Raw genomic sequence first — 21,313 nt, forward strand, 5'->3', positions numbered from 1 at the left:
CGTCAAGTCTGGTTCGAGTTAACAAGACTGAATCCACCTTCGAGGAACAGGAAAATCCCGGCTTCAAACATCGGGTTAATTGAATCTGGATAATGGGACTCTTGATCGACTTAGTTGAACCAGGTACGGGGAATAGGGCCCTGGTCTGCATCCCCTTAACAATTGTATGTATTGAACTGTACTGTACCCATTCTGCAATCTGTTAATAAACTTTTCAATCAATCAATCAATCAATCAATCAATCAATCAATCAATCACATACAATTGTTAAGGGGATGCAGACCAGAGAAAGACTTTTGTCTTGTTTACATCAGGGTCCTCCATTTTCAATTCATCATAACATAAATGACATACACGACATACAGATAAACAGTACTGCTACATCATCATCATCATCATCATCATCATCATCATCATCATCATCATCGTCATCATTATTTTACAGCTAGAAAGTCTGATACTCTTCAATCATGTCCCCATTGCATATTGGTTGCACAATGTCGTTGTTTTACTTGCTCTGCACAATTGCTTTTCAACATTAAGTTTAGGGTTATTATATGTTGTGCTCTCTTAATGATTAATGAGGTTTTAAACGCACTGCCTTTGCGTACAGCTGTATAAAATGTAGTTTGTTATATGAATTTAACAACCACCTGTTTTGCAGGCACGAGCACTTACAGCCCAGACAGCTGAGATAGATGCCATTCGCTTCCTTGTGGGCACACAGTCACTGAAGTTTGACAACCAGGTGAGTTCAGAAAATCTATATGGCCTAACATATAGCCTAACATATAGCCTAACATATAGTCTAACATAGACCCTAACATATGGCCTAACATATAGATATATAGCCTAACATAACTGTTACAAAGGATCAGATTAAACCGAATATATATATTTATTTATTGATATATATTGCATAGTATTTGTATATCGTTTGATATCCCTTGTATATTCCTTGTACATATACACGGAATATCCCTTTAGCCCAGACCATAATATTTCATTCTCCTATTGGACAGCGGTCCACAGGCGCCAGAGCCGCGCCTCCGGAGTCAGGTTCAAAGTCACCGTCAAGACATGTCTGAACATGCCCGGCTTTGCCCAGGGCTACGAGACAGAAATGAGGTTGGCACTAGTTTGTTCACTGTGCGTATAAATACGGCGCAGGTGAATACAGAAGCACTTAGTCTTACTTAGTCAGAAGTCAAGAGTTACCCAATAAGTTGAAGCCTCACCCACTATACAACGTGCGGTGAAGTATGGCCTGTTTGGCCCCAGAATAGAGCATTGAGACCGCGTGCGAATTAATAACTGAATTGTCAGAGTTTGGCGCTATACCGTCGAGTGCGACATATTTCTATTAAGTCAGTAATAGTCTATTTGTGTATAGTGTATCGTGCGGCTAAAGTTCTACAGTGACCAGCATCACCAACGCTTCCTCGTATTAGCTAGAGTTCTTATCCAGGCTGGGCTGCTTTCATGGCGCTTTCACCCGAGGAGACCTAGACGAGAACCGTGTGGACATGTACACTGGATTAATCTACCCGACGACTACATAGCCCTTTGCGGCTGGATTATATTTGTTTTGGTCCTGTGATTTATGGAGCGGAGAATCGCCGACGCTTACACGTGTTGGATTTACCCCGCGAGGAGCCAAGTCGAGTCGGCGCCTCAGAGAGCCTGAGGCCGGCTAGCTTTCTTCACTGTGGAGCTACAGTCTACGGAGAACAGCTGTATTCGTCTGTGGATCAAGAGGCTATTGCACCGTCTCCTGTACTTGGAGTCTCCTTAGTCATCGTTGACCAGACTCTCTACTACCGACAGATCCTCTACCCCTGCTGGCTTACAACCAGGGGGACCCTTCCAGTATCTCCCGCTATATATTACTAGTGTACCATAGATATAATTCCCTAAGATTCAGGTTGTATAATTACCTCCTGCGTAACCAGAGAATGGACATTCATTGTTGATTTGCCTACGCACATTCCTTTGCCTTACAAGTGCATTCAAAGTATAATAGAGAAGTATTATGTACCTTTTGCTGCAATAAATACTTAAAGACAACTTTGTGTAGAACCGGTTCATTGTGGGAAGTGTTCATTATATTTAGATATCATGTACTGTATGGCCAGTAATTAAAGTACATAAAGCGGTAGTGGTTTAATGATACCATACTTATCAATACAGTCAGGGAATTGTACCCCTCAGTTACAATTGGTCCTTCGAGCCGGAGGGTAACTAGTGTAATATTAATATAGTGGTATTAATATTGACATGGCCTATGATGAACACTCCACAAAACGGTTCTCCTAAAGTAGATCGCCCGCAGCATAGACGGCAGACACCTCAGTACTTAGAGGATTACGTTGCCAATATACTACCTAGCTTTCTACAGACGGTAAACGCGGAAAAAGTAGATAGTAAAATTATGTCCGACCCTATCGACCAGGCTACCCCGCCAATAGAGGCCCTAGTGGGTTCTAACGTAACTGACCAAGCTCACGGTAGGGACCAGGAGGGACCTGACACGACTTTACCCCCCGCCAAGACCGAAGAAGTAGTCCCCGGAGAGCTCCAGGATAAAGACAGCCCTCCAGGGATGGAACTCTACCCGCTACAAGAAGAGGAGAGCACCCCGGAGATGGATCTCCAGGACTCGCCACAGGAGAACAGATCTCCAACGAGTACTGCCAGGAGCGGATCACCTCAACCAGCGTCTTCCCCCAGCGAGGCGGACAAGATGCTGGCACAGGCATTCCTCGCCAGCCTAGCAGCCTCAACAGAGCGCGATCGACTCCAAGCACAGACGCTTAGTGAGCGCGAACATTCTTCCATGGAAAGAGAACGCCTTCAGGCGCAGCAACGGAGCGAAGAAGATCGTATACGTCTAGAGATTAGACGCCTTCAGACGGAAGAGAATATGGTAAGGGACCGGGCCGAAGCCCAGCGCGCCGCCGCCGGTGCCCAAAGAGAAGCAGAGCGCGACCTCGCTCTCACCAAGCGCGAAGCCGAGCGCGACCGATTACAAGCGCAGATAATGGAGCGGCTGATCACCAGGGCAACACCCCCTCCCTCCGCACGGGGTTCCAGGGCCTCGTCAAGACAAGGGTCAAGGGCACCCTCCCCTACCCGATCAAGCGACCCTGAGCCCGACCACCAGAGAGAGCCTATACCCCCCTCCGAACTCCTTCCCAGACCGGTCCACGCGAGACCCAGCTACAAGGAAGAAACGGTCTACACCGCGGAGAGGCTAAATAGACGACTACAGGATCTAGAGGACCTGCCAGAGGAAGAAGAAGAGGGAGAGGAGGAGAGTCAAGCCCGACAGCAGCACAGTACTCCACAGGACCAGGAGGTCCAGTACAGCCCAGGCTCTACCCCCGCGGCTCTGCGCTACAGACCCCCGACTCAATTCACAGGTGAGCTTGACGCACGACCAGCCCCGAGGAATAGCACCTGGATACGCGGGCCATGGTACCCAGCAGGTACCAGCCCACCAAGAGGCGTAAGAGGAGACTCGCCTAGGAGGCCTCTCTTCCAACGCTCACCGATGTGCCAGCCATCCATGGCATCATACATTGGCACACCGACGTTTCCGGACTTCACCCACGAGAACAGAGCACAGTACACGGAGCTACGAATGTGCTTAGAGACAATGATGTCCGATGTAGCTGATGAACCGTACAAGTATGCTATCCTACTGAAGCACCTCAAGGTGCCCCGAGCGCACAATATAGCGCTGGCCTATGCCACCTCTACTACCCCATACACAGCGGCTCTAGCAGCACTCGACCAAAGATATGGACGCATATGGGACTACGTAATACAAGAGATAAGGCATATTGACCGCCTACCCCCAGCCACAGACAATCGCTCACTAGATGACCTGTCTATCAAGGTACAATCCCTGGTAGGGATGCTGGGGGCGCAAAGAGAAAAGGGTATGCACGAACTGTACGCGAACTCTAATGTCGAGAGGATTTTAGAGAAGCTTCCGCCCGCCCGACAAGAGCGCTTCAGGCGGCAAAGAGACCACCGTGATCCTAACGGTCCCGAGCCATCCCTCCTAGACCTAGCCGACTTCCTGGCGAGAGAAGTCAACAGCCTACGGTTGGATACGTTCATGCGGAGCACCCCAAGCTCCAGAGAGGGACCTAGGAGAGCAAACGATGGCCGAAGATTGGTGACCGTCATGCACCAATCAGAATCAGTACCGAGCAGCAAGAACCACAGTACCCCCTCGATGAAAGAGAAGTGGAAGATGGTGTGCCCGTACTGCGAAAAGGAACACTGGTTGTCACAATGTGACACGTTCAAGAAGATGACCGCCGACGAGGTGAGTCAATGGATAAAGTCCAACCGACGCTGTTACCGATGTGCGCGCAGTCACATGGCAGCCGATTGCCGCTTAAAGAAGAGGTGTAGTCGGTGTGACGGAGCCCACCTAGATGTCCTACACGACAGTAACAGAAGAAAGCCTGCACCCTCAAGCAGCACAAAGGCAAGTGTTATGTACATTGACCCCGCCAGCAGCGGGGGCGCCCGGGTGCTCTTAAAGGTGGTCCGCGTAACACTGAGTTACCAAGATAAGGTCATGGACACTTACGCCATCCTTGACGACGGGTCAGAGAAGACCCTTCTCCTCGCGTCCGCTGCGGCCCAGCTGGGGCTGCGGGGGAGCGAAAACCAGATGACGATTTGGACAATAAGAAGAGATCTAAAGACGATAAAGGGCGAGAATGTCTCCTTCACTATCGCAGCAAGCGGGCAGCCAGAGAGACGGTATAGGATTACTAATGCTTTCACCAGCCAAGAAATAGGCCTGTCGCAGTACACCTACCCCATCGCCAAGCTGATGGATAAATATGTGCACCTGCGTCAACTACCTATACCGCTCATAGACGGTGCCACCCCGACCCTGCTGATAGGCTCCGACCATGCAGACCTCATCGTCCCGATTGACCGGGTCCACACAGGGCCCAGAGGCTGTCCTGCAGCAGTTGAGACCCGCCTAGGATGGACATTACAAGGCCCCCTCGCTAAGTCTCTTAACCGAACAGCCGCCACTAACTGCCTCCACTCCAGAGTGACAGAAGAAGACACCACCCTCCTACAGCATGTCGAGAGGCTATGGACACTAGAGACAATGCCCTTTAAGAACGAAAAGAAAGACATTCGTTCCAAGGAAGACATTTACGCTATAGCCCTCCTCAAGCAAGGGACAAAGAGAGTCAAAGTCAACGGAGTGATGAGATACGCAACTCCACTCCTGAGGCGAGAGGGTATGCCTACCTTCCACGCCCCAAAAGAAGCGACGGAGCGGTATCTATTGAACACAGAGCGGCGCCTAGCCAGAGACCCCGCTCAAGAGACTGTGTACCGCGCTGAGATTAACAAGCTAATCACAGCGGGACACATAAAGAAAATTGACATTAAAGAGGCCGATCAGACGACCGAATCATGGTATGTGCCGCACCACAAAGTCCACCACAACGGCAAGGATCGTATTGTGTTCAACTGCAGCTACCAGATCGGATCACAAAATCTGAATAAAGAGCTCTTGCCCGGCCCAACACTCGGCCCCTCTCTACTAGGCGTGTTACTACGTTTCCGCCAAGACAAGGTGGCCATCAGCGGCGACATCAAAGGGATGTTCCTGCAGGTGAGACTAGTGGAGGAGGACAAGCCCCTGCTGCGGTTCCTATGGAGAGAGAGGATCGGGGATGAGCAACCAGCCATCTATCAATGGGAAGTCCTCCCTTTCGGAACCACATGCAGCCCATGCTGTGCTACGTTTGCACTGCAAAAACACGTCGCAGAGGACCCAGCAGCTGATGAAGAGGTCCGACAAAGTGTAGGAAATAGTTTCTACGTGGACAACTGTCTGCAAAGCGTCTCGACGCCAGAAGAAGCCGAGGCCCTTCTACTCAAGCTCCGCGCCTCCCTGATCAAAGGCGGCTTTGATCTCAGGCAGTGGGCCAGCAGCGACCCGCAAGTATTGCGCAGCCTCTCCCCCGAGGACAAGGCAGCAAGCAGCGAGACCTGGATGGCGACCATCCCAGGAGAAGCCCAAGAAATGACATTAGGACTAGTCTGGCGCTCCAAAACAGACTCGCTCCATTATAAACACACACCCCTGACCAAGGAGCAGGGAAGGTCGACTGCACTACCGACCACCAGACGGAGTGTATACAGAACACTCGCCAGACAATATGACCCGTTGGGATGTATTCTACCTTACACCACCAGGGCAAAGATGATTGTAAGAGCGTTATGGGACAAGGACCAGGGCTGGGACGACCCCATACCCGAACACCTTGCATCCACATGGAGAGAGTGGGAGACGGAACTCAGCTCACTCCCAGGTGTCAACATACGCCGCAGCTACTTCCCACCCACAGTGAGGCCGGAGACGTGCCAGATGGACCTGCACGTCTTCAGCGACGCCTCCGAAGTAGCCTACGGTTCGGTGGCCTACTTGCGTGCCCGAGAGGAGGGAGGAGAAATACATACTGCTTTCATCCTGGCTCGCTCAAGAATAGCCCCACGAAAGCAACAATCTATCCCGCGTCTAGAGCTCTGCGCAGCCCTAGCAGGAGCGCAACTCGCCACGTTAATCCAACGTGAACTCACCATTCCGGTGCAAAGAACAATCTTGTGGTCAGACTCCACGACAGTACTCACATGGATCCGGTCTGATTCGTGCAGATACAAGGTCTTCGTGGGAGTCAGAGTCACAGAGATTCAAGATTTAACAGAAGTAGCAAGCTGGAGGTATGTGGACACAAAACACAACCCAGCTGACGTCATCACCCGGGGAATGTCCCTGGATGACCTCACCCGTCACAACCTATACAGTGACGGGCCAGAGTTCCTCAAGCTCCCGGAAGAAGAGTGGCCTACACCCACCCCACGGGAAGCGAGTAAAGAGGAGGCCGAAAACAAGAAATCTATGTTCTGTGGATTGAACACACTCGTCCCCACAGACCCCGACATAGACGATTGCCTCACCCTAGAGAGTGCGCAGCTAAAGACATTCCTGTGGCACCACCCAGAGGTTCAGCTCACTACTGACATTACAGCAGCTGACTACGAAGAAGCAGAACTTCTTCTACTACAACGAGCCCAGAGAGACTCGTTCCCCGATGAGCTAGACTGTCTACAGGGAGCAAAGCCCATCCCATCAGACAGCAGACTGCTCCACCTAGCCCCCGAGAGCGACGCCCATGGTCTCATCAGAGTGGGTGGTCGTCTGCGGAGAGCTCTAGACTTACCGGATGACGTCAAGTACCCGATAGTCTTAAACAGCCGACACAAGGTCACAGAGCTGATCATAAAGAAATACGATGAGGATGTGCATCACGCCGGGGCAGAGAGAGTCTTCGCGGAGATCAGACGTCGTTATTGGATACTGCAAGGGAGAGAAGCAGTGCGGCGCTTCCAGCGAACCTGTCTAGACTGTCGTAAGTGGCGAGCGCAGCCCAGTATACCCCGGATGGCTGACCTACCTCCCTGTCGCCTCCGACTCGGCGACAAGCCTTTTCACTCCACCGGTATGGACTGTTTCGGCCCGCTGTATATAAAGAAAGGAAGAGGAACCGAGAAGCGGTGGGGTATTGTATTCAAATGCATGACCACCCGAGCGATGCATATAGAACTCCTTCCAACCATGAGCACAGACTCATTCCTTATGGCCTTCCGAAGATTCACATCGCGGAAAGGCAGACCGTCTATATCAGGGGTGGCCAACCAGTCAGAGACTAAGAGCCACAAAAAAATGACTGTGGTACCACAAAGAGCCACACCATATACCAGCGTTTCTCAACCTTTTTTTTCAGTCACGGCACCCTTCATGTGTTTATAGGTCTCACCCTCTGGCCTCTGAAGTTGCTAATGTCTTTTTTATTTGGGCCTCACAGGGTTAAAAGTACCCTGTGAGACCCACGGTTGCAAAATTACAAAATCACTTTTAGCCATTTAAAAAAATAATGTTTATTTAAAAAATGTTAAAGGGGAACTATTTTACTATTTCTTTCACTATTTGGGCACTTTTACACAATTCCTGTGAGTCTATGGAACACCTAGGTTTTTTTCAAAAAAAATGCATTGTTTTGTATTTCTAATCAAGTACTAAAAACCGCATTTTTCTACCTCAAGATCTTAAGCCGTTTTGAGGCTGGGCTCCAACCACTGTGTGGCCTGGTGCCAACTGCCACATCAACTGCCACATTATTATGCAGCTGAGAAATCTCTGACATCACAGATATGCACATTTTCAGATGACTCAGTTCAGTGAGGGTGAATATTGTGAGAGGAGAATTGGAAGAATTCGCCAATATGAGAATTAGAGACATATATCCTATTAATATAAGTCCACATAGCTAAGAAACAATGGTAAACACTGAAAAAAGCCATTTATAAGATAGTTCCCCTTTAAGCACATGTATAGTCAATTGGTCCTGTTGTTCAGCCTCACAATGCTATTTGATAGTAAATGTGTTTATATGTCCCACCCTCTGGCCTCTGAAGTTGCTAATTTCTTTTTAATTTGGGCCTCACAGGGTTAACCTCTTAAGCCCGAGATATACAGTAAAAGTGTATATTTTCAGCATTATGTTTGTTTACCAATTATTTTAACTGTTATTAGTGAAATATAAGATTATAGAAATCTCAGGGCATTGAGTCGGAAACCGGCGCATATTGACAGGAGGAAGTGGCACAGCCAAAAGTGAGTGTAGTCTTTTGAAGGAAGAGACTCAGGGCTTTCAAATTTCGAAAAACTACCCTACCCAGCTCACACCAGCCCCTGTCAATCATCTGACTTCTGGATTAACTTTTTAATTTCTCTTATTTTTTGGGATTATCTCCCACAAACCTGAACGTTATTGCCATAAAACAGAACGCAGTTAGTTTCTCTACCTTTCTGTGAACGTCTTGCAAAAAACGGTGTTGCAATATGATGAAAAATGGTGGAGAAATTTACATTATAAAAAAGATGGCAGAATTCAGTACTGTATCTACAAAACCTTCTGTTTAATCATCTTCCCTTTATTCATTTGCTTAGATTTTTCAGGTCTGGTCAATTTTAGCATGGTGTTATTTACAGTCAAAGATTATTTTTCTTTTAAATAGAATTGATATTCTCCTTTGGTTCATTACAATTTACTCAAGCCTAGTAACAGACACACTATTTCTGACACTGATCCATATATGTCCCTAGATTCAGATACCAAGAACATGCAAATGGACCATTTAAAAAAAAATTGTAAATGTTTATTCTACGTCCTTATGGAATGAGTGACATAAAAAAAAAAAAAGTAAAAAAAAAAAAAAAAAAAAAAAAAATTTAATTTTTTTTTATGGATGGAAGAGCCGCACATTGACGGGCAAAGAGCCGCATGCGGCTCGCGAGCCGCGGGTTGGCCACCCCTGGTCTATATTATTGTCTGATCACGGGACAAACTTCAAAGGCGGAGAAAGAGAGCTGAGAGAGAGCTTCCAAGCTATGGGCCCAGAACTTAAGACCCACCTCGCTCCATCCCAGATTGACTTCCAGTTTAATCCCCCGAACGCACCTCACTTCGGTGGAACTTGGGAACGAGAAGTACGTTCAATAAAGACAGCCCTGTACGCCGTGCTTGGGGCCCAGACCGTGGCGGAAGAAGTCTTAATGACAGTCCTCACGGAGATCGAGGGAGTATTGAACTCAAAGCCCCTCGGTTACGTCTCAAGTGATGTAGCAGATGTCGACCCAGTCACCCCCAACACACTCTTGATGGTGCGGCTGGACCCCGCGCTACCACAGACAATGTACAGGCCTGAAGAAGCGAACGGCCGAAGAATGTGGAGGTACAGTCAAGTATTGGCTGACAAGTTTTGGAACAGCTTCCTACTCCACTATCTACCGTCTCTACAGACCCGCCAGAAATGGGTGAAAGAGAGAGACAATTTGACAGAAGGAACAGTCGTCATGATTATCGACCAGTCACTACCCCGAGCTATGTGGCCGGCTGGCCGCGTAAGCAAAGTGATCACCGGTGCCGACGGAAAGGTCCGAGCAGCCGAAGTGCTCGTCCAAGGGCGGATCTACACCCGACCCGTGGCGAGGCTAATAGAACTGCCAAGGCTCCCCGATACTATCGATGACGACCATGACCCCATGACTTTGTGAACTGACCGACCCCTCACAACAGACATTGAGTAGTGGACAGTGCGGTTAATCTGTCTCTGCTTAGCTAATTAGGTGGGACTAATTAGGAGGCGGCTGTTACAAAGGATCAGATTAAACCGAATATATATATTTATTTATTGATATATATTGCATAGTATTTGTATATCGTTTGATATCCCTTGTATATTCCTTGTACATATACACGGAATATCCCTTTAGCCCAGACCATAATATTTCATTCTCCTATTGGACAGCGGTCCACAGGCGCCAGAGCCGCGCCTCCGGAGTCAGGTTCAAAGTCACCGTCAAGACATGTCTGAACATGCCCGGCTTTGCCCAGGGCTACGAGACAGAAATGAGGTTGGCACTAGTTTGTTCATCGTGCGTATAAATACGGCGCAGGTGAATACAGAAGCACTTAGTCTTACTTAGTCAGAAGTCAAGAGTTACCCAATAAGTTGAAGCCTCACCCACGATACAACGTGCGGTGAAGTATGGCCTGTTTGGCCCCAGAATAGAGCATTGAGACCGCGTGCGAATTAATAACTGAATTGTCAGAGTTTGGCGCTATACCGTCGAGTGCGACATATTTCTATTAAGTCAGTAATAGTCTATTTGTGTATAGTGTATCGTGCGGCTAAAGTTCTACAGTGACCAGCATCACCAACGCTTCCTCGTATTAGCTAGAGTTCTTATCCAGGCTGGGCTGCTTTCATGGCGCTTTCACCCGAGGAGACCTAGACGAGAACCGTGTGGACATGTACACTGGATTAATCTACCCGACGACTACATAGCCCTTTGCGGCTGGATTATATTTGTTTTGGTCCTGTGATTTATGGAGCGGAGAATCGCCGACGCTTACACGTGTTGGATTTACCCCGCGAGGAGCCAAGTCGAGTCGGCGCCTCAGAGAGCCTGAGGCCGACTAGCTTTCTTCACTGTGGAGCTACAGTCTACGGAGAACAGCTGTATTCGTCTGTGGATCAAGAGGCTATTGCACCGTCTCCTGTACTTGGAGTCTCCTTAGTCATCGTTGACCAGACTCTCTACTACCGACAGATCCTCTACCCCTGCTGGCTTACAACCAGGGGGACCCTTCCAGTATCTCCCGCTATATATTACTAGTGTACCATAGATATAATTCCCTAAGATTCAGGTTGTATAATTACCTCCTGCGTAACCAGAGAATGGACATTCATTGTTGATTTGCCTACGCACATTCCTTTGCCTTACAAGTGCATTCAAAGTATAATAGAGAAGTATTATGTACCTTTTGCTGCAATAAATACTTAAAGACAACTTTGTGTAGAACCGGTTCATTGTGGGAAGTGTTCATTATATTTAGATATCATGTACTGTATGGCCAGTAATTAAAGTACATAAAGCGGTAGTGGTTTAATGATACCATACTTATCAATACAGTCAGGGAATTGTACCCCTCAGTTACAATAACCCAACATATGGCCTAACAATTATGCCTAACATAATGCCCTAACATAAATTATGGCCTAACATATAGCCTAACAATATGGCCCCTAACATAATGGCCTAACAATATGGCCTAACATATAGCCTAACAATATGGCCTAACATATAGCCTAACAATATGGCCTAACATAATAGCCTAACATAATGGCCTAACATATAGCCTAACAATATGGCCTAACATAATGGCCCATTCACTTACACATTCACACACAGCGGTGGCCATGCAAGGTGCCCACACCTAACCTTCTTCTTCTTCTTCTTCTTCTTCTTCTTCTTCTTCTTCTTCTTCTTCTTCTTCTTCTTCTTCTTCTTCTTCTTCTTCTTCTTCTTCTTCTTCTTCTTCTTCTTCTTCTTCTTCTTCTTCTTCTTCTTCTTCTTCTTCTTCTTCTTCTTCTTCTTCTTCTTCTTCTTCTTCTTCTTCTTCTTCTTCTTCTTCTTCTTCTTCTTCTTCTTCTTGTTGAGGTTTAACGGCGGCCGACCACTTGTTAGGGTATGTGCCGCCAGCTACTGGTATCCTTTACCTCCTACAAAATCCAATTCCCCTCACCTTCATGGAGTGCAACTAATGCTGCTACTTCCTGATTGAGCCCCCCTCTGCGAGACACTCCTTGCCCCCTGCTGCCTGACTCTGTACTCCTTGGTCACCCGCTGCCCCCTTATTCAATTCCCTAACCACCTCCTCCAATGTCAGACCTTCCATACCCAAATGTTGAACCGCTATCCTAACAATAATTTTTACTCTATCTGTTCTACCCTCAATCTTTGCCGCAGAATTAACTACCCCTGCCACGAAGCCCACAATACTCAATTTCTCCTCCCACACCCTCTCTCTATCCTCCTGCCCTACCCTTTCTGCCAACTGCCCTTCTCCAAACCCCTGCACCCTAACTTGACTTCCTTGTCCTACCCTCCTAGCCGCCTCTGCATACGATAACTTACCCTCCCTTCTAACACTCTGAACCACTACCTCCCTCTTCATCACCTCACACCCCCTAAACGCTACACTATGCTCCCCTCCACAACTACAACACCACAGCTTCACTCCCTCTCCACACTTCCCATAGTCATGCTCCCCACCACACCTAGCACACCTCTGTCCCTTCCTACATGAAACTGCTATATGACCAAACTCCTGGCACCTGTAACATCTCAGAGGACTCTGAACAAATTCCCTAACCCTATACACCCCATTCCCTACATACACCTTACTTGGAACAACCTCACCTTCAAACTTAATCACAACCGTCTCCGTCACTACCCTATCTGCCCCCCTCTTCATCCTTTCTGCACCCTTAACTTTCCCATTACGCACATCTCTCCCTAACTCTTCCACCAGCTGCTCTACGCTAACCTCCACCGATACCCCAGCTATCACCCCCTTACATCCCCCCTCCCTCTTCTCCCCTACTCTCACTACCTTACTTATACCCACCCCTCCAATGCTCCTCATCTTCCTAGCCCTCTCCGCCTGATCCACACTAACACACCCTACGGCCAGATTCCCATCCTCCAAAACTCTCGCATACTTTACCTCTCCTAATTGCTTTATCTATGAGTTTGGGCAACTCGAAAAACCCTAATTTCCGCACTCCCCCCTCCCCCTCAAACCTAACCACTATATGAATCACTTCTGCAACAACATTTCCTCCACCCTCGCCTTCTGACCCACTCGAGCTATCTCCCCTACCCTTCTTCCTCTTTATCCCCTTCCCACTGTCCCTACTCCTCTTCTCCACCTTACTCCACCTTTCTCCCCCGCTCTCCCCCCCCTCCATACTTTCACCATCTGACTCCCTTCCCCTGTCACTACCATCCCCGTCCCTACCGACACCTCCCTCGCTCTCACTACCCGCCCCAGCTCCCAACATCGAAAGCAGTTCATCATGGATCAGCAAGGCGGCCACATCCATCTCCTCGTCACCGTTATAGCCGTCAAACTCGACCCGGCACTTTTTACCGTCGATCCAGGAAACAACCCCCGGGTACCTCTTGCCGTCCCCCGAAAACACAGCATGACAACGGGATCCCACCCCCCACTCCGGTGCCGCCTCCACTCCTCCGCATAACTTTCTGTCATCAACTTCCAAACTCCGCGCCAGCACCCTCTCGTCTATGCTCTCGTCCATCCGCCGACACACTTCCTCCCAAGTCTCAGACCCTCCCCCGCCCTGCTTCGACTCCGCTTTATCTCTCTCTCTCTCTCTCTCTCTCTCTCTCTCTCTCTCTCTCTCTCTCTCTCTCTCTCTCTCTCTCTCTCTCTCTCCGAGCGACCGGGTCCAACCCTCCTCCGTGCCTTCCTCCTCTCACCGACGCCATCCTCCACTCCTCCTTTCGTATCGTCTACTCTACACCCACACCTAACCTGTGTTCTAGCTGAGAGATAAAAACACCTGGGCCCTCATTTATCAATAATGCGTAGAAAGTGTTCTATCTTTGTTCCTACTCACCAAATTTAGAATGTCTCTACGCACAGAAAATTCGGGATTTATCAAACGTGCATGCACAGGTCGACGTCCTCGTGACGGCGGTCGACACAAAGTCATCCCTTTTATTTGGTTCCCTCAGTGTGGGGGTAATTAGTAAACGAAAGACTGCTGCATGGGAGCAAGTGGCCAGAGCAGTTCATTCTGTATCTCCCACAGCAGCGATCTGTGGCGGAGATCAAGAAAAAGGGGTTTGACGTGAAACTGTCAGCAAAGAAGCGCCTGGCAGAGTACAAGAGGAATGTCAGTGCGACTGGGGTGGGTGGGGGGGGCATAGTCAGAAGGAGCTCTCCCCTTTAGACCAGCGCATTGCCGGCGTCATTGGGGACACTGCGCTGTCAGACATCATCTGGCACTGTAGTGCACGGTGACAGCGACCTCATCAGGGTTAGGCCGCGACGCAGTTGCTCTCCACCGACTACTCAACCTCATGTATCTAATTTTTGCGGGACTAATAAAGTTTTTTTAATTGAATTGAATTGAATAGAACAGTGTGTAATACCAAAAAAGTAAAAAAACGGATTTGAATTGATCAGTTTATTTTTATTTACACCAAAACTTGCCCCACAATGGTGGAATGAACTACTACCCACCCCAGTTAGGACAGCCGAAACCCGTCCAATCTTTCACCGTCGACTAAAGACGCACTTCTTCAAACATTATCTGAAATAAAAAAAAATAATAATAATTTAAAAAAAGAACCTAACCCTAACTAAACTTACTGTCATGCACTTGTCCTAATAAACTAACCTACACTGTAACACACAACACTTTGATGAAATATAATGTAAATGTAAAACAAAATAAAAACATCAAAAAACACTTTACAATTATTATATTTTATATCATTTGAAAGCCCTAGTTGTTATCTTCAAAATAGTACTATATATATTTACTTTGAGCATTCATTTTCATAATGAAATGTTGATGCCTAGGGCTAAAGATAATGTGCGATTTTGGCCACTGGTAGCGCTCATGAGCCGGAGACACCTCGGGCCGTGTTCGGTAGCGCCGAAGAAGAAGCTTCACACACGAATCCCCGCGGGGAAAACAGTGAAATATTTGTCTCAAAATTCTGTCCGTAACTCCAAGCAGATCAAGCGTGTCCTTAGAATTCCGTCCGTAACTCCAAGCAGATCAAGCGTGTTTTTAGAATTCCGTACGTAAATCTAAGCAGATCAAGCGTTTTATGAAACAGATTGAGAGGTGTGTGTGTGTGGATCGTTTTTACGATTGTGGATTCTACTTCTGCGTTTGTTTATTTTTGATAGACCTCTAAGAAGAAGAAGCGTCACACACGAATCCCCATGGGGAAAACAGCAAAATATTTGTCTCAAAATTCCGTACGTAACTCCAAGTTGATCAAGCGTGTCCTTAGAATTCCGTACGTAAATCTAACCAGATCAAGCTGTTTTTAGAATTCCGTACGTAAATCTAAACAAATCAAGCGTGTTTTTATGATTTATGAAACACAAATTGAGAGGTGTGTGTGTGTGGATTGTTTTTACGATTGTGGATTCTGAGGTGTGTTTGTGTGGATCGTTTTTACGATTGTGGATTCTACTTTTGCGTTTGTTTATTTTTGATAGAAATCTACCCCCATATATACCTGCCATAACTATCAACCACTGTACTAGGGCTGTCTTAAATACTTCGAAGCTTCGAAGCTTCGTTCGATGGCACAAGCTTCGAACATTAAAAAAAAAATCAAAGCAAAAAAAAAATCAAAAAAATAATTCAATTTCAATTTAAATTTTTATTTTTTTTTACTTCGGTGTGTGTGTCTGTGCATGGGGCCATTGGGTGGGGCCGGGGGACAAATACACTGGAGGAAAGGAACCCAGCTCAGCACTGCTCAAATTAATTATCATCACTATTGCCTGTTTGAAGGATATCATCCTCAAACACATATACACCACCTACACGCCTATTCTCAGTCCTTGCCCCACAATGGTGGAATGAACTACCCACCCCAGTTAGGACAGCCGAATCCCGTCCAATCTTTCGCCGTCGACTAAAGACGCACTTCTTCAACCATTATCTGAAATAAAATTAAAAAAATAAAATAAAAAGAATCTAACCCTAACTAACCTTGCTGTCATGACTAAATGTAAATGTGAATGTAAATGCCTTGTAGAATTCCACACATAAGAAAGAAAGATACTGGGATGAATAAACAAAATAGGAAATAAAATGTAGAAATGCATGCAATACATAAATAAATATGAATCTCCATATATGAAATAGAACATTTAGATAAGGTGCTACTGAGATGTTTTGGTGAGTTCTTTGTTTTTTTGTGGAAGTAGCCCTTCTTAAAAATGCATGAACATTCACTGATAATTGGTCTGTAGTGGAGTCTACAAGGTCTACATTGCCGGACCTTGTAGACTGACATAATTCTGTGCATAGTTTAGTCTACACAGGCCATATTTCAAATAATCAAAATCTTACTTCATTCATCTTAAACATTCTTGATTTGGGGGATTGGTAGTTCTCATGAAATCTGAAGTTGCTCAAACGACAACAGCGATCCACCTTGAATTAAATCACACAGCCGTGTTGGCTGCGTCAGTCACGAAAGGGGCTACTTAATTCATTAATCCAATCCACTTTATTTATAGAGCACATTTAAAAACAACAGTTTACCAAAGTGCTGTACAAGTCCCACAACATAAGATATATAAAAAATAAATAAAAATGTATTAATTAAAAAAAAAATTTATTCGAAGCTTCGAATTAAAATCGACGCTCGGCCCCGAAGCTTCGATTGCCAAAAAAAAATTCGAAGGTCAGCCCTACACTGTACACTGTACACACTTTAACACTACATTATATTTATCTATTATTAAAAGATTTGCACTACATTCATTCCTCATTTGCATTTGCACCTTGCCTTAAAAGCTTTGTACCTCATTAAGTCTGCATTTGTACCCCAATTGTCTTTCACTGTACTTAGATTGTACTTAGGTTGTACTTTAGTTTGTATATTGTATTGTATATTGTATAGTGTTATTCCTCCTTTACTTTTTTTTACTGTATGAAGCACATTCTCAGGGGCTCATACAGAACAAAGCATTTCACTGTGAAGTACATGTACGTTTATATGTGACAAATAAAAACAAACTTTAACTTGAACTACATTGATCAATGTCACCGAGACAGTTTCCTGCGCACCCATTGTCGGTGAGGAACACAGTGTTTCTGCTTTTGATTCTGCCCAGTGTTGGAAAGCCTCCTCAGACCTGCTCCCGTAGCCCCAGCTGCATCCGTAAGCCGCCTGGCCTTTCCCACCTTCCATTAAGCCTAACGCCGGGCGGAAATGTCTCTCTTAATAACTCGCCGAGTGCCTCTCGAATCCCTCCGACACCACGAGCCAGAGTGACAGATGGGCGGGCGCGGTCCACGTGGCATTTAAGGCGACTAACGAGATAAAGCGTCTGAGCCCTGGCACCTCGCAGCCCGCTGCCCCACTCCTTACCCCCCACTTACTGTCACCCGCGCCGTTAAAGAGCTCTAACCAAGAGGCCCCGGGAGTGGGGACCAGGAGCCAACTTGTTTTTAAACCCCCCCCCTCCCTCCTCTCCTCCACCTCTCGTCCTCTGCCGGAGCGTAATTAAAAGAGCTGGGCCCGGTGCCCGCGCGGCTGAAGGCTATGAGTCACTCCCCGGCCCCCCCCCCCCCGGTGCCCGCGCGGCTGAAGGCTATGAGTCACTCCCCGCCCCCCCCCCCCGGTGCCGGCACGGCTGAAGGCTATGAGTCACTCCCTGGCCCCCGGACGAGCGGTGGTGGTGGTGGCGGCGGTGGCGACGGCAGGGGGAGGATAAATCACCGTGGGGAGGAGGGCTGGAATCTCTCTCTCTTTCTCTATCTCTCCCCCCCCCCCACACAGACCTGGGTTCATTCGGGGGGACCCGATTACCGGGCCCTCCTTCCCTCCAATTTCCCTGTCCCGTCAGACCCAATTTATTTGTATGGCTCCACCCCCCCGCGCCTCCACCTCACAACCTCCATAAAATTACAACTTTGCGTAATAATTTCTTTGCTCTATGTGGTCTGCGCCAAGGTTAATGGCCGCCTCGCTGACTCTGAGGTGGTCTGAAGCACGCTGTCTCTCCTCTATCCTCCACTCCTCCACCTCCTCTCCTCCACTCCTCCTCCTATTTCCTCCTCTCTCGTCCTCTCTCCTCTCCTCCTCTCACCTCCACTCCTTCTCTTTCCCCCACTCCTCTCCTCCTCTCTCTTCCTCTCTCCTCTCCTCCTCTCACCTCCACTCCTCTCTACTCCTCCTCCTCTACTCCTCCTCCTCTCACCTCCACTCCTCTCTCCTCCACTCCTCCTCTTTCCCCCACTCCTCTCCTCCTCTCTCCTCCTCTCCTCTCTCCTCAACTCCTCCTCTCTCCTCCTCTCACCTCCACTCCTCCTCTCTCCTCCACTCCTCATCTCTCCTCTCTCATCCACTCATCCTCTCTCCTCCACTCCTTCTCTCTCCTCCACTCCTCTCTCCTCTCTCCTTCACTCCTCCTCATCTCTCCTCCTCTCCTCCTCTCTCACCCCCTTCTCCCTGTGTGTAGCCTGTAAAAGGAGTGTATGTGAATGGGAATGGGATGGGGGGAGTGAGAAGTGCCTCGCCTCAGAGTTATTGTCCAGTGCGACCCCGCTAACGGTCCCCTGAGGTGCAGTAAGTGTCTCCTCCTCTCCAGGGAGGAGCTGCCATTAACCGTCTGATCAAACCTTGAGACCCTCACTGTTTTATCACATGTGGGTCCCTGAACCTCCACCTGTATCAGGGCCTTGATAGAAGTGATTCTATCTAATGACAAGGAAGAAAGTTCAACTAGCAGAGAGACTTTCTGTTGTAGGTGGAGGCAGGGCTCCAGACTAACTTTTTCATTTAGGTGCACCAGCACAAAAATGTTCCGTGGAGCTGCTGCACTTTCAGCGCCAGCCATTTTATCCATCCTTGTAGTCAATGGGCCACGCTTTAAAAGATAGGGATTTTCACTGTGCGTCACAATGTTTGCAGAGCTATATCTATATTCCAGGGCTGTACAGTGCGACGAGGTTTATCACAAATTGCCCCTTAATTTAGCCCGTGCGAGTGGTAAATAATATTTGGGGGCAACCTTGCGAGTAGTGATTTCAACCCTTCATTCGCATTTCACTCCTAAATTAATCCATACAAATTGGATAAAAAAAATAGTAAAACATTAGCCTACAACCAGGGCTGTACAGTGCGACATAATGTCGCGGTGCTATGAAAAAATCTGTTGGCGATGAATGAATTTATTGCGTAGCCCCGTGCAATAGCCTGTGTGTGAAAAAAATATTTGCGTGTACTGTGAAGTGAATCTGGGCCACGCTATTCTACTTGGTAGTTGTAGTCTATCGTGCGATTAAATACCATGTCCCCGTCTGCGTAGAGTCCATACATCCAACACCAAATCCCATAATTCCTAGCGAACAATCGAATCAAAACTGAATGTGGGCTAATTTTGCTCTGAAAGAAGAACAGAGCGGATATCAGTCCATCTTATGACAACCACGTCTGATGATGATAGAGACCATAGCCGAATAAATTAAGTCGGATCTGGCAGTGATGATTGACGGGGACACACTTCTAACGTTCAGCCATGCATTAGGTGAGTAGCCCACTATTAGGACGTTTTTCAATACTTAAATACTGTCTACTTAAATTTCCCTCCGGGGATCAATAAAGTATCAACCTATCTATCTATCTAATAATGAGACAATATGCAAATAAGATAATACTAATAATTGTCACAGTTCCCCGTATGAAAGTGGCTTGCAACTTACTGCTAGTAAAATCACTGTTTATTTCTCGTTTTGCATAGTATTACATTCCTCTTCTATAAACAATCAAAGTCCTACCGTAAGAGCCTCATACGGGTCAATTAAACCTTCGAGCTAAGTTGAACTGAACATTTCACTGTCAAAAGCGCAAACGTAAAACAAGGTTGCGTCGCAACACGGTTTTCAAAATAAAGGTCACATATACAAATACCGTAGTAGGCCTCTCAATTCTTATAAAAAAGAAAGTCTCGGATATACATAAACATTAATTGGCATAGATCTCCAACACATTGATCACTTTAGGCACACCCAAACCAGTAACATCACAAATATGAAGCGGGTAATTACCCATAAAAATAATAAACCTTTCATGGGGTTATTTACAATAATAATAATTCATTTTATTTATAAAGCACTTTTCATTGTGAAACAAAGGTATGCAGAGTTTCTTGTCCTCCTGATTAATGCAATGGTTGTTTTTGTTCTATTAGTGATTTACACACTTTCTCAGTTGGTTCATTATAAAAGATACAAACCTGAAAACAAAAGCACTTAAATGTTAAATAAAAGGACCACAGTAATGAGGCAGGAGGAACATATTTTTTTGCACTATAATGGTAAAATTGTTATTAAAAAAATTTGCCCCTAAAAAATATTCTGTGCCCCTAAATTTCTCATTTAGGGGCAACTGTGCCCCTAGTGAAAAAGCTTAGCGTACAGCCCTGTATTCTATATTATAGCTATGGAGACAATACTATGGCTCATTTTACAGTCACTATCTCTCGTCCAACATGTTTTTTTCATGTATACGTTTGCGTGTTATCCCGTGGTGAATAATGTATAGTTTCAGAGTGATCCTGGCTAATTCCTGGAAGCTGCGTTATGGAGCGATATGTGAATTTTGCTAAAGGCGTTCGCGTTGCTCACCTGGACACGTTACTATTTCCATATCAAAGGTATATAATAGGTATTATGTTTCCATCATGAATGAATTCGGCCGGTATTGCACTATCGGGTCTCAGAATGAGTTCCAATGGTAACACAGAGGTCCGTGAGACTGTATAGAATAAAAAAAATTGAATAAAAGAAGAAACGATGAAAATGATCGAAAACCCGACTATACTCGGGTTTTTGGCGCTCAACGTAGTCGTGGTTGGCGGTGAATGAGTTAACGGGTGGAGCTGCTGCTGGTGTTTAACCCTTTCACTGCCACACGACAGCCGGTTAACTTTCACTGTGACAATACAGAAGGTTAGCCCTTTACTATCACACAACCGACGGCGATGCTCCATCATTAGCATCATTAGCTCCGCATTTGCGGAGCTAATGATGCTAATGATGGAGCATCGCCGTC

This window comes from Notolepis coatsorum (assembly GCF_963971535.1).
Source record: "Notolepis coatsorum genome assembly, chromosome: 2".
Classification (NCBI taxonomy): domain Eukaryota; kingdom Metazoa; phylum Chordata; class Actinopteri; order Aulopiformes; family Paralepididae; genus Notolepis; species Notolepis coatsorum.